Here is a 14,830-nt window from a genome sequence, read left to right as displayed (position 1 = left end):
ATTTTCTTTAAAATACTGTTCCAATTGTCCGGGACAAAATTAGCCCATCATCCTCCCAATACTGACTGTACATGTATCATCTTTGCTGATATAAGCGAATACTTACCATGAGTCATATTATGAAAAGTAAAATGCAGCAACTGGGAAGCCATTGTGATGGATGAAAATCCGTTCTGGCCACCAAGTGGGAAAGCTACAGTGACAGGGACCTCTCACTGTGTCCTTACCATGTAAGACCCCCTTCTCTCCCTCCACCCTTCATAATGACAGCTGTGTTGCTAATCTTAAATAAGTTGGAATCATCTATGAATATTGTTGCTTAACTGTTCCAGGTCATAGAAAAATATAGAGGTCTTGTAGTCATCAATAATTACTATGTGAATAGCAGTGAGACCATAAATCATACATTATTTAAATCGCTAATGGATGAATGGGCTTGAGGGATTGGCTGTGCCACGTGAGTCTCTGATACCCCAAATAACAGTTATATTGAAATGATGGTTCTTAGGTTTTGCCAATTGGAAAAAAGTGTGTTTTACTGTGGTGCAGTGGTTACAGTATTGGATCTGGGAGATCTAAGTTCCATCCTCTACCGTGTTATGAAACATACAAAGGCCCTTTCCGCACGGACGTTGTATGGCGCCCTGGGGACGGCAAAAACGCCGTCCCCAGGGAGCCATTCGCACAGGGGGCGCGGCTGCTGCGCAGTCACGCCGCCCTCGTGCCGCCCGACCGGCGCCAAGCTGGCGTTTCCAGAGTGCACTTGGAAGCGCACTTTTCTGGAAATGCCGGCTGGGAGCCACTGCTGCTTCCAGGCGCTTCCCCCCCCCACTCCCTCCCGTCAATTACCTGGTCTCCGGCCCTCCGGCGCGTCGCCAGGGCCTGGGGACACGCCCCCCTGCTCTGCGACGCTGTAACATCCGCAGGGGGAGGTGATGCCTGTGCCCAGGCCTCGTGCGACGCTACCAGAGGGCCGGAGATCAGGTGGTGCTCCACTCGACGGTGCCCAGTGGCGCCGTCTTCCCGGTTCTTTCTGGGACCGTCTATGCGGACGGTCCCAGCGGCGTCGGGTCGGCATCGACTATGCCGGCCCGGCCGCTTCCGCCTCCGTGCGGAAGCGGCCTAAGTGAACTTGGTCCAGTCACTTTTGTGCTCACCAATTTCTCAGGGATGTGGCAAAGATAAAATGGGGAATGGGAGACCCACATATGTTACCCTGGGCTCTTAGGCAAAGAATCAGATTAAAAAAATGATGTTGATGTCTTTTAAACCGAGCTGTCAGCTGTCTACCTCATTATGTTAATTCATTCCTCAATGTTATTTTTTCCCTTCGATCTGACCTTGACTTTAGCAAGCAATAAAAATAAGGGGAGATGTTGTTATATGGGAATTTGTATTCCATCCAATGCAATACAACAGGAGCAGTCACATTCCATTGCTTTATTTTCTTTAGTGTTAGGACTTTTAGTGCTATCACATTAATAATGCTACCTAACTTCATGAGACTGTTCTATTAGATCCAGTGTGGCGTTATTTCAATCCATGATCCTTAATTTCAGTGAAATGGTTTGCGTTGAACTTCTGCAGTCTTCTTTTCATAGAAGACAGTGCCACCTGTTGGATGGATAGTACAAACTAAGTACCAATTGTGCCTAGTATTTCATTATTCTTCCCCAATAGCATGTTGATGTTAAGTTAAATACAGAATCCAATATTGAGAATGCTCAGAACTTCTAAAATATGCATCTTTAGCCATTTTACTTGGTTCTTTATTTGCATCTTAAATGTATGAATGTAGATGCGCCATATCCAAGCATAACATTTCCAAATTTCCAGATATTAGGAGTGCTACAGGATTTATTTTAGAATGGAAATTTGGGGGAATATTGAAATAGGTGCAGTCCTATTTATGTGGATCAGATAGAAACGTGAGCCACCAATTAAGAATATGAAGTTTGTTATGTATAATTTAGCACATAAAATAATACTGTTTGATACAGGATCACAATAGATATATTCTAGAGTTGCTATTAAAATAATATTTACAAATATACTTAGTTCTACATATGGAGTTTCAAACACCTGTACCTTGCCTGAGTATATCCTTTGGTGAGCTAGCAAACAAAATACAAAAGTAGAAACCATTGGCATGGATGGTGGATGGTGATAAAGAAAAAGTAGCGTACCGTATATTAGCCAAATCTGACTGCAGAATTATTATGAAGGAATAGAACATTATGTGTTTCAGGGAACAAGTTTCAGAAATTAACTATCTTGATGGTCCTAATTGGATGGAAAGGCAGAATAAAGATTTTTTGAATAAACACAAAATAAATAAAATAATGAAATTAATATAATTTCAGTAGTTGGAAAGAACGAAATCAATAACACTATTTCCCCAAAATTATTCCAAAATGCTAGTTCTTTTCCCTTTTGGGAGACAATCTCATCCCCCAAGTTTTCTGATTTGGGAATACATTAATTAGCACTTCAAAAAATGAAGATTGTTTTTGGATGGATCTGAGATACATAAAGTCAGAGGGCACCACTAATTACTAGTTAATTACTAATTACAAACTTTCTGCTATTAAATGACTAAAACAAGTTCAAAGGCCAACATAGAGGCCAGTTCTCACCTGGGTACTAGACATGACCCTTCTTCTTAAGGTTTCAGTGCTATTTACTGGATCCAATCACCTTTTCTACTAATGAAAAAAAACCATTTGACACCCCAAAAAACTAGTCTGGGTATCATGGGGGCTTGCATGGACAAAACTCATGTGGGGACTTTTTAGTATATATGCACTTGCAGATGACCTCTAGTACATGTGGAAATCATCTGCTGGAGTTAATCCAGCATTTACTTACGTATGCACTGTGTACAACTATCTGTATGCTTTGAAAATAACCCAGAGAACATGCTTGAGCTGCTTGTGAACAACCTAAGTTTCTTATTCTTATTTACATTTATTAGCATAATAACACAAGTTCAATACAATAAAAACCCATTTATACACGTTTGTCAATAACAAGACATAACATTTTTGCTACTGGCTCCAAAATCTCAGGGCAATCGCTGTTCAAGAGATAATGCTGCCTAATTTCATGAGACTGCTGCACATCCAGGCAAAAACCTAGACATCATGTCAGACATCAGTCATGATATCAGATATTAGAATGTTTCTTGAAATTAAGACAGCAAATTCTGTTTTTTGGCCAGATATGACTTTGGCACATAACCCAACATTATTTCTTCTTGTCTCACCCCCAAAGTTTCCAGGGCTGCTGCCTTGCATCTGTAGATGTCACCAATCTTCTGGACAAAGTACAGCACCACCACATCAATAGGTGGCCATTCTCTAGAACTATGTAATTGTCCCTCTGTGCTTGAATGGTAGAATTGCTGTAAAATTTCTCTCTTGTTACCTGGAAAAGCAGCATACGATGACAGACAGACACACACACAGAAAGAGACAGATTTGATAGTTACAACAGTTCACCTCGCCTAGAAATGAACTGGGTATGAGCTACTTGTATGTCCTATCCACTAGATGGCAATCTTGACTAGTGCATTATCTTTCTTAGAAGCGGCAAAAAGGAAAAGAAAATGTCTTATGCATTATACCCACCAACCGTTATATTCAATTGTTAATCAGCAGCCTCCAAATAAATGAAGCATCTGTGTATAGTAATTTACAAATGTGCTGTATGCCAAAAAGGCTAGTGACCATCCCTCACTGGTCATCAAAAACTACGGAAATCATAGGACCTGTGCAGGCCAAGCCACATGAAGGGGGCTGTAGTAAGGAGGGAAATTTGACAAGTGAACAAGCTGGCTGGATCACACCTAAGATTTTCTTTGTCTTAATATCACATCCTATGATATTTGATCTAGCATATCCCCACCCCAGTCCTGTACTCCCCATTATTAATGTATCCTTACCAAAACTAGGCATCTCCAGCCATCCTATGTGCAAGCCAGGTAGAAAGAGAAGAAAGTAGAGCTGAGTGGTGGAGCAGGTTTTTAACTTAGTGTACAAAAACAAGATATCATTAAGAATCATATAGGTTCTGTAAGGTATAGCTGGAAAACAACTACAAGAAGATAGAATAGGAAGGACTGGTGAGTATAATGATTAAGTTGTGAATAGCTAATCCTGTATATTTCAGGCTCTGTTCTTTTCAGGCTGCCCATTTTAATTTTTGTTTATTTACCAGGGTTGTCAACTGGTCTCAAGAAAAAAATCTTATTTTTTTTATAGACACTTAGTGGGATGTTATCTACAAGGTGTTATTTAACTCCATGCCATGAAAAGTTTCAGTTGCCCATTTCCATTTCCTCTAGGAAAGGGTCAAGCCTTTTTTCATTTAGACCAGTTGACAAATGTATTTGCCACATTTATAATCCACTTTTCTTCTATTACAAAACTCAAAAGGCACTGACCAGATTTATGGCCTCATCTGGTGAGGGTGGATGGGGCGAATCCACAGGTGGAAGTAGCGCATGGCTGCACTGGTGGATTTGCCCTTCCTGATGCACTTGCCCTGGCGGAGGGGCGAATCCACTGACATGCAGCTGCTGCGGCCCTCCCTGGTGATGGGACACAGTGCCAGATGTGGCACCAGCATCTCATTTCCTTTGCCTCCACTGCTGTAGTGGTGGCGGGGTGGGGCCAGGGCCAGGGGAGGAGCGGATGTTAGTCAGCTTCCTCCCAGCCATTCGCCAACTTATGCTGGCACCCTGGGCCTCAGACTTAAGCCACCAAAAAGGTGCTGTAAATCTGTTGAGCCCCAAGGAGTCTTCTCAGCTGTGGAGAAGCTTTTTTACTTAGCAAGCCTCTCTACGCCATCGGGAAATCTCTATGGGAACAGTGGGGCAGCATCGCTGCAACAGCACAGCCATCCGCCTGGCCCTTTGGATAGCCCTGCTGAGGTTTAGCAATAATGTTGCACTCTAAGCCTTCGGACCTTTTCTCAGAACCATTATACAACAGTGAATATGCTAGATTGGAGATGGATGGCTTGGTAGTAGTTCATGTAAAAATGATCTTGGGTCTGCAACTGATCATACGCAAAACATTAGTTAGCAGTAGGATGAAGCATCAAAAGAAAGCAAAGGTCCACACATGGAATCCAGAACACCAAAAGTTAATAGCTCCACTCTACTCCCTGCTAGTCAAGCCTTATTATGTCTCCTTCTGTAGGTTCTGCACTGGGTTCAGAGGTGTGTGAAGATGGTTGGGAGTCTGGCAAATAAATACTATGAAGAAAGGATGAGGGAAATGGTTATGTGTAGTTTGAAGAAGAGAAGACTGAGGGACAAGAGGGTAAAGATATGTTCTCTGCTACATCATCAGGCAAGACTCAATTTAAAGTGCTTTATAGGAGGGTAAAATTTGGTTGACTTTCCTATGGAGAGAACCAGTTTCCAATGGGGTTTTTCTCACTTTCTAGAGATCTGGTTGAGGCTTTCATGCATTCAGCAGGGGGGTTTCATGCATTCAGCAGGGGGGAAGAATTAGGACTAATAAAAGGAAACACTTCTTCACGCAACGTGTGATTGGTGTTTGGAATATGCTGCCACAGGAGGTGGTGATGGCCACTAACCTGGATAGCTTTAAAGGGGGTTTGGACAGATTTATGGAGGAGAAGTCGATTTATGGCTACCAATCTTGTTCCTCTTTGATCTGAGATTGCAAATGCCTTAACAGACCAGGTGTTCAGGAGCAACAGCCGCAGAAGGCCATTGCTTTCACATCCTGCATGTGAGCTCCCAAAGGCACCTGGTGGGCCACTGCGAGTAGCAGAGAGCTGGACTAGATGGACTCTGGTCTGATCCAGCTGGCTTGTTCTTATGTTCTTATGATTAGATAGTCTCTAAGACTCTTTTCAACAGTAGAACTCTGTGTCTCTAGTTAGAAGAAAGAATAAGGAGAATGACACATCACAAGGAAATTAATGCTGTTCTTTCAGGGAAAGACGTGCTCTGCCATATTAGACTCATAGGTCACTACCTTTTCAAAACATTTTCAGCACATGTATTGAGGCTCACTCTTGATCTATGAATATGTATATGGGGAATATACTGAATATTCATATGATCAAACTTTTTTTAAAAAAAATCACATCAATCCTAGCCAAGCTCTGAACTAAATTAACCATTCAACAAATTCCGCCAAATGAATATATTAAATTTCCTTATATGGAGGTCCAAAACTAGGCGCGATGTCTCACTTGAGCTAGGCTGGGGTTCTCCTGACCTGACTGGGTACCAGTCAAATTGGGGTCCAGTTAGGGTTGTCAGCCTTCAGGTGGTAGCTGGAGATCTTCCACTATTACAACTGATCTCCAGGAGACAGAGGTCAGTTCACCTGGAGAAAATGGCCACTTTGGAAGGTTGAGTCTATGGCATTATTCACCATTGAAGTTCCTCTTCTCCTGGAACCCCACCCTCATCAGGCTCCACCTCCAAAATCTCTAAGTTTTTCCCAACCCGTAACTGGCAACCTTAGGCCCAGCTCAGGAGTGCAGCAGTGGGTATGGTTGCCATCTCAGGGAAGGGTCTGGAGATCTTCAAGGATTACAGCTGATCTCCAGACTACAGAGATTAATTCCCCTGGAGAAAATGGGTGCTTTGGAGGGTAGCATCTATGACATTATACCCTGCTATTATGCCACCTCTCCATGGTGCTGCTCATGCATTGATTACAGCATGTGAAGAACTTCAGCAGGGCAAATAAGGTGCCCTGGGACTATTGCAGCTTGGGAAAATGGCTAGGATTGCCCACCTCCAGGGGGTGGCTGGAGATCTCCTGGGATTACAACTGATTTTTGGGCAACAGAGATCAGTTCATCTGGAGAAAATGGTTGTTTCATAAGATGGGGTGAATGGCATTATATTCCATCAAAATCCCTCCCCTCCTCAAATCCCATCTTCCAACCCCAAAATCTCCAGATATTTCCCAACCTAGAACCAGCAAACGTAAAAATCACACAGGAGGGGAGGCTGAAGATCCTTCTCACTTTGCTGCTCTCCCAAGCTGAAGCAAGCCCTGGTGCGCTTGGGAACATCATTTTTCCCATGTCATATCTGTCTATAAAAGGAGCACAGGTGCCTTGTCTAATTTGGATTTGATTTAGTTCAAATGACAGTTCCACCTAGACCTGCACTGTTATCCATAGTCTGTCAGTAGATTTGCCAGAGGGACCATGTTGAGGGGTAGGAACATTTTGGGGGTGGAGAGTGAAGTGCTATAGCACAGTGTAACACTTGTGGTAGTTAGAGTTAAAACAATTTAAAAAAACCCCTAGTTTTCTTTCTTCCAGTTGATACAGAGCTTGGAACCAACATGGAAGTTAGACTGCTAAAACAATACTTTAAAAGTCATCTGATTTCTTAGAAAGGCCCTCCTTTGGAAAGCAAAACATATTGACTTACTGCCTCACATGCTAGCAACCTTACTGCCTTACGTGCTTGCAACCCCCATTTCCTGTCTCATATAGTTGCAAAGTGGTAACAATTTTCAGGTTATTCAGTTCAGAAACATAGTCAAATAAGAGAAGGGAATTAAAATACTGCTTCTCTTACCATAAAGTATTCCATCATTATATAACTCAGAATAACAAATATACTAATGCAAAAAGGGATCAGACATTTCCTCTGAGGATTAAAAGTCCCAATTGCCAGGACTTGGTGGGGCAAATAGAGGCTGTTGTTTAGCCTTCGGTTTCTTTTTAGCAAACGTCTTTTCTGGGGAGTGCTAAGTGTTCAGATATAGCACACTTAGTGCCTAGTAACCTAACAAAGCCGCGATTGGTGGCTGCACAGAAAGATTTCTTTTCCATGTGGGTTTCTAACCGTGAAAAGACACAAAGTTCAACTGCTCACGGAATCCTTAATTAAATGCAACAAAGAAGGGCAATTAGAGCTGCGTTTTCTTTCTCTGATCCAACAATCCTTCCGCAAGCCTTTAGAAGCATTTTTTCATTCCAAGGTTTATAAGCAGGCTTAATCATAAAGACCTTTTGCAATTATCAATTTTAAGAATGACATCAGAAGTGCTTTCCAAGGTGCTTGCTTCTATTCTGCTTTTTGCTGAGGCTTGATGTGGGGAGGGGGACCTCAGCATTTCTTAGAACTTACCTTTTGTTAGAGTTGTTATTCTGGTGCAGATCTGGATTATTGGAGCAGAATTGGAATTTATGGAACATCACAAGTACCGGACCGGAAAGGAATCATGAGATGAAAGGCTCTTTGAATTTGCAAATAATTTGCACACAGTTAACATAACGATGATTAAATGGAATGGACACAGCTTAAAACCAACATTCCCTCAGCCTTTATAGCTGCAATAGCCATAGAAGTAGTAACCAAGGGTTTATTGGGTTCCTGTACTAAAAGGAAGATCTTAAAAACCTGTATAAGCTATAAAAATAGAATAAACTAATAAAGTTGAGGGGGTGGGGTAGGGTTGCCAGATCCAGGTTGTAAAATACCTGGAGATTTTGGGGGTAGAGCCTGAAGAGGGTGAGATTTGACAAGGACTCCAATATTGCCATAGAGGTCACCTTATAAAACAGCCATTTTCTCCACGTGAACTGATCTCTGCTGTTTGGAGATCAGTTGCAATCTCAGGAGATCTCCAGTCCAGATCTTCCATTCCAAAGAAGTTGGCACACTAGATGTGTATGACTTTGTGTGTGTGCATCCATGAAGAATGAGCAGTTACAGAATAGAATAGAATAGAATCTTTATTGGCCAAGTGTGATTGGACACACAAGGAATTTGTCTCCGGTGCATATGCTCTCAGTGTATATAAAAGAAAATACATTTGTCAAGAATCATAAGGTACAGCACTTAATGATTGTCATATAGGTCTAGTAAGCAATCAGGAAACAAACAAGAGAATCTGGAATGGCTGGGTTGCAGTGTCTCTGTCTGAAAATTGACCCACAGAATCCCTGTCAAGAGAGCTGTTTGTCCCAGCCAATCGTCAATATGAGGGAAGAATCCTAAGGGACATTTGTAAGCTAAACTCGTTTCCGCTCCTGAGAAAGTCTGACAGTGGGTTATTTATTTATTTAATTTACACCTTACTTTCCCCCTCCAATGGGGACTTAAAGCACCTTCCTCTCCTCTATTTTATCTTTGCAGTTTGCAGTCTTCTTCTCAACTGTGTCTCAGATTGCAGCCTGTTTATTCCGCCCCTCACCAAAATATTTCTCAGTAGTAGCCACTGAAAAAGTAGGCAGTTCTTAATTCTAAAAGGAAGGGAGGAGGCTTTTACTGAATATTTTTAATTAGAGTTTGTCAGCCACTTTAAACATATCCCTTTGTGCCATCCTTGCTCATTCCACTGAATGGATGGGTGAACAAGTAAGCATGAAAACACTCTGCAGGCTAGCCATACACTATTAGGATGGTGTGGTTGCATTGAAAATCCATTCCCTGTGTCTAGGACCTAAGCATCATCTGGTACAGAATTGTAATATGATTTTCCCCACACCCCATCCCATACAATCCTATACAATCTCACAACTCATGAAAGGAAAATATATATTTTACTTCTGACATGTCACAAAAGAACAATAAAAATAGTAGAGGGGCTGGGCTGGTTTCTCTAGACTCTGAACACTAGGAAATGTATAATGGCCTCCCCATTTTCATGTTGATTCCTACTCATGGCTAGGTGGCTTGCCACCAGCAATGAAAAAATATTTATAGTTTGGCTTTATAGTTTGAGAAAACTATCTTGGCTGGCTGGAGCTGAGGCAGAATGCACCAGGAAGTTTGAAGGGATTGGTGCTTTTTTCTGAAGCCTGAGTTCTGCCCAGTATCCCAGGAAAGCTACCTGGCTGGAAATGGCACTCTGCCACGGGCCTCTGTGAAGGGTGTGCCTGCTTGGTCTCCATGGTACAATTTACCATGGTACCAGGGTGTGCCTGACAACTAGAAGTTGGGCTGTGGAATCTATATAATATAAAGTGGTTGATTCAGGATAACAACCCTGAATCAGCATCCTCTGAAATAATTTCAGTCCTCCAAAGAAATGTAGGAGAAAAAAAATCCATACAACACTGTTCAAGTTTTCATGTCAGAAGTAAACCTTTGCTCTACATATGTAGAAAATGGAAGAAGTGCAATGGAATGGATCAACATCTTAATGAAATGAAATACAAGTTCCTTGCTATTATTTAGTTATTATATCCCAATTAAGGTCAAAGTGATAATATGTACTTCCTTCCACAAAGTAAGTAATAATAGAATAATGGTTACCCAGAAATAGTGTTTAGAAATGAGACCACGTTGTAATTCATAGCACTACTGATCCACCATGCGGCAGGACTTATGAGTCTTTGAAGTGTGGTAGATTCTTGAAAGAAGAAAAATATTGAGAGGAAATCTACAAAATATTAATAAAAACAGCTGAGGCTAATTAGCCAGCCAGGAGTGGTGGGGCACTTAATAGGAAGCACAATTTATAATTAAGCCAGATGTTCAGTTAGAGAAAACTGCCAGACAGCAAGTGTGAGCCAGAAGGGCTGGAAGCCTTGAATTTTGGCCAGAAATAGAGTGTATATTGTATAGATTTGCACAGGAAAACAGATTGAACATGGAGAAGAAAGTTGGCTTCTTTTATAGTCAGTGCAAGAGAGTGAGTATTCAGTCTCTAAACACATTGAAAAATCAAACATATTAAACACTCCGTTATTTTGTAGCCACCATCCAACATATGCCCTTGACATTCATGCAGCCACATTTCACTGGCAAAATTGAAACTCTGGTTATGTGTAAGGAGGGAAGTAATTTTACCATTTATTGCCTTATACTGTGGTTTAAATACTGGTCATCTTCCAGGGAAATAAATTATACTCCTACTAGGTGAGCTGCCCCAGAAAAAGTGCATCAGATAACATGCCTGAGCCTCTATGACAAATAAGTAGCAGCTATGCATTTGTTGAGCTATACATTCAATAATCTGAAATGGACTTCAATGGGCCATTTCTTTATGCTTTTTAACATATTGCACTCCTCAAATATCCAAGCTTCATCCTATAGATTGTATTATAGGTCGATTCTGCATGGTACAAATATAACTGTCAACCAGTGTGATAGCCCACCATTTCAGCAACATCTCCCAAACATGTTTTCTTCCCTTTGGCAGTGACTATGAGCACCTTTTCACCCAAATGTGTTCAGCAACTGATTCACAATGAACAGGACTGTTGTGAGCAATGGCCTCATTTCATTTCCTTTCCTTTTCATTTTTTGGGTGCTCAGAGCTAGGCAGATGCACACCTTTGGATGTGAATTGGACATATTGCTTTGCTCCCTTTTTGGACAGATTTTATTATTTTGTGTATCACGATGTTAAGGGTGGGTGGATGGGTTGCATGCTTCATGTTTTCATGTGTTGTGGTTTCAAAAACCCCATTTTTTCCCCACGGTGGATAAATGGGAGGAGGAGGTCTTGCTTGGGCTCCCGGGGTTGCTGTAGATTCTCCACAAATTGGAAGTGTTCCCTTAGCAGAGGGTAATGATGCCATGCATGTGTTGTTTTTTCTTCTTTTTTTTGGAGGGGTATATGTGTGAAGCTATGATGTCATGATTAGAGAAGCTGCAAATATGCATATATTTATGTTATAGCTCTGCAGACATGCCCCTCAAAACAAAAAAAGGAAAAAACAACATGTGCATGGGATTTTTAGGCAACACAAACATTATTAACCTACACTTTACACAGAAATCGCACATAGATGAGCTGTAAGCAGACGAAATCTTTGTGGAAAACCTTCGCCAAATGGCGGAAGCAGGAGAATCTCTGCAGCAGCACACAAAATGGCAGGTGCAACTCAGAAATCAACAAACAGGTAAGAAAAAGGAACCATTAGGCTGGCAACATTTGTGTTCTCGCACATTGGGAACACAAATACCATTTTATTTCTGCTGTATGGAAAGAACCTATGTTTTGAAAAAATGACTGATCTATAAATATTGTAGATGTTTACTGAAGTTCGTTTGTCAGTAGTAATTAGAGTTACTATTCTAACCTTTGTTATGACTAGTTTCTGTTGATGGTGTAATTAGATTTGGTTTGCATTTTTATTTCTGAGAAAGAAAGGAAGCAAGACAGAAGGACAGGCAGACAGACAGAAATAAAGAAAGAACGTTAGTTTACACAGGCTACTGTTAATTCTTTAGGAAAATCTTTGAATTTTAGTTCATGTAATGATATTACTATAAATCAAGTGGAAGTGGGGCCTGAGGAGGGTGGGGTTGGGGAAGGGAAGGAACTTCAGTGGGATATAATGCCACTGTGTCCAACTTTCAAAGTGGCAATTTTCTGCAGGGAAACATCACTGTCACCTGGAGATCAGTTCTAATAGTTGGAGATCTCCAGCCACCACCTGGATGTTGGTTACCCTAGTATAACATGATTTAATCTGAGCTGGCTCTGGACAATTTAGGTGTGAAAAAAATTACTTTTTCAAGATTGCCAGGAAATTTGTCTAGTTGATGCCAATTTTGTTACATGGATTTTCTTTTTTTGTTGTAAGTTATTTTGTAGATTCTTGCGTGGTGTTTTGGTCAGGTCCAGTGCTTTAACACCAATGGACCATGGAAAGGTAATGAGAGCAAAGAAGATTGTTCATAACAATCTTGCTTAATGAATTCCTAGAGCGATACACACCTCACAACTGGGTCCCAGTGGCTTCCCAATAAGTTGAGGCATAGTGGACATCTGGATAGTAAGGCTAATCACTAGGCAGTTGTTAATAAAATGTTGGCCACTCCTGCCTTAGAATATATAAGAACAAGTGACATGTAAGTGGTGACAGGTTCTGTATCCCATTACTAATTCCATGTAGTACTTAAACTTGACAAAAGGCTAGGAATGTTCCCCTTCCCCAGTTAGTATGCTTTTAGTACAGCTGCAGAAGTTAATCTGAACCACTCATTAAACCATAACATGGTATTACATAACTGTAAAATGAATGTAGTCCAGATAATACACAATATGAAATTAAAAGACACAGAGTGAGACAATAATAAACATCAAGATAATTTTAAAAAGAGGGGACTGAGGAAGGGGGACTATTTGTGTTCATATAGCAACGTGCTTCTTTCTTCTTCCACTTTCCTTGGCAGGGTGAGTTTAGGTGGATTAGCATGTTGAATAAATCTTTTGGAGACTAAAATGTGGAAAATGGCAACACCATGCATGAGGTATACTTTAAAAAAAATCAAAATTGGCATTATTATAATGAATCAATAATTCCCACACAATGAAAGGAGTGTACAGAGAAAATGAGGCTCTCAAAATGGATTGTACTTGTAGGACTGATGATATGCTAGCCAAAAATTGTTTTCACAGCTTGCTTTGTTTCCTTTGGCACTTGCTTCCCTTGAAACCCTCACCTTTGTTTCTGCCTCCCTTAAGGCACACAATGACATGCAATTATGAGTACAGACAGAAGAAGTACTGGGTGTTGCTCATATCTGATGCCCACATTCATTCTTGACCTTTTGCTTCCAGATTGGTTAAACACAGTAGTCTTTCCCATTTCTTGGCATGTAGTGAGTTGATCGCTAGTCTACATCACAAATGAAGGAGAGGATGAATGTAATGGTTTCTCATGATGTGTAGTGTGTTATGATGGGGCTTCTGATAGGGCATACCGTGGTTGCTGATGTAATGTGTAGAACACTAACACCTAGTAGAAATGGGGAAACAAGCTCACCCCAGAATTGTCAAATAAGTCTGGATCAGGTGATAGTGGTGAAGGCATGCAGTAGTAAGGCCAAAGCAAATTATGTTAGACATCAAACTCTTGAAAAGTTCTGTCCTAGTTGCAGAGGCTTGTGGCTTTACAAACAAAAATTCACATTTTAAAACCTCCTCTTTTCAACATCTGCCCATTATATGGATTTTGTTTATGTAGGAGAAGGTTCACGACTATTTTATTCCTTATATCTCCTTGCTGTCATGATTTATGAGATGTGCTGCTGATTCCATTTGTTGTGTTCACATTTGTGGTCAAGGCTAGTATAACACAGAGACTGCTACACATAGGGTTTCCAAAGTTTTAATCAAGTTAAAAAAAACCACAATGATCTTCCCTTTTCAATGTATTTTATTTTGTATTTTTTCCTTTTGCCATAGAAAGAAATATGAAATCTGCATGCAACTCCCTAAATATTTGAAACATTTAAATAGCATATGATAATTTAGAAGTACAATACATTATACAGAAAGATAATATAGGGAAATCTCCTGTAGTATATTTACAATTGAAAAGGTAGTTTGTTATTTATCATTTTAAAAAGAGGAATGCACTCTTTACCAATGAAAGTATTACATAATAATTATATTGCTTTGTGACTAAAATGCATATATTTGTTCCCTTATCAGAGTAGGGTTTTCCTGTAAAAAAGATATATTTTTGAGAGTCTCAAGTCAGTTCTGCACAGCACAAATAAGACGTCCTGAGGACCTAAAGAAGATGTCTTATTAAGGAATTCTGCACAGCTTTTCCCACCAAGACATCCCCAGGATGCCTTATTTCAGATCAAGGCGCTTTTTTTGAAAACACTTTGAAGTGCATGTTTTTTTTCCTAAACCACCTGTAAGACGTTCCCTGCTTGGCTGTGCAGAATGCAGAGCTCAGGAGGTGTCTTATTTTTCCCACCCAACTGTTTCGCTCTCTGGTCAGTTTCACCCTTCACTTTCACAGGACATTTTGAGTGCAGCTGAAGGGATTCTCCCTGCCTCCATTTGCTGAAGATTGCCCTGGGACATTTGCTTTGCAGGCTCCAATCCTAGGCACC

This window comes from Sphaerodactylus townsendi, linkage group LG03 (genome assembly GCF_021028975.2).
Source record: "Sphaerodactylus townsendi isolate TG3544 linkage group LG03, MPM_Stown_v2.3, whole genome shotgun sequence".
In the NCBI taxonomy this organism is placed as follows: Eukaryota; Metazoa; Chordata; class Lepidosauria; order Squamata; family Sphaerodactylidae; genus Sphaerodactylus; species Sphaerodactylus townsendi.
This window is presented reverse-complemented; position numbering follows the sequence as displayed.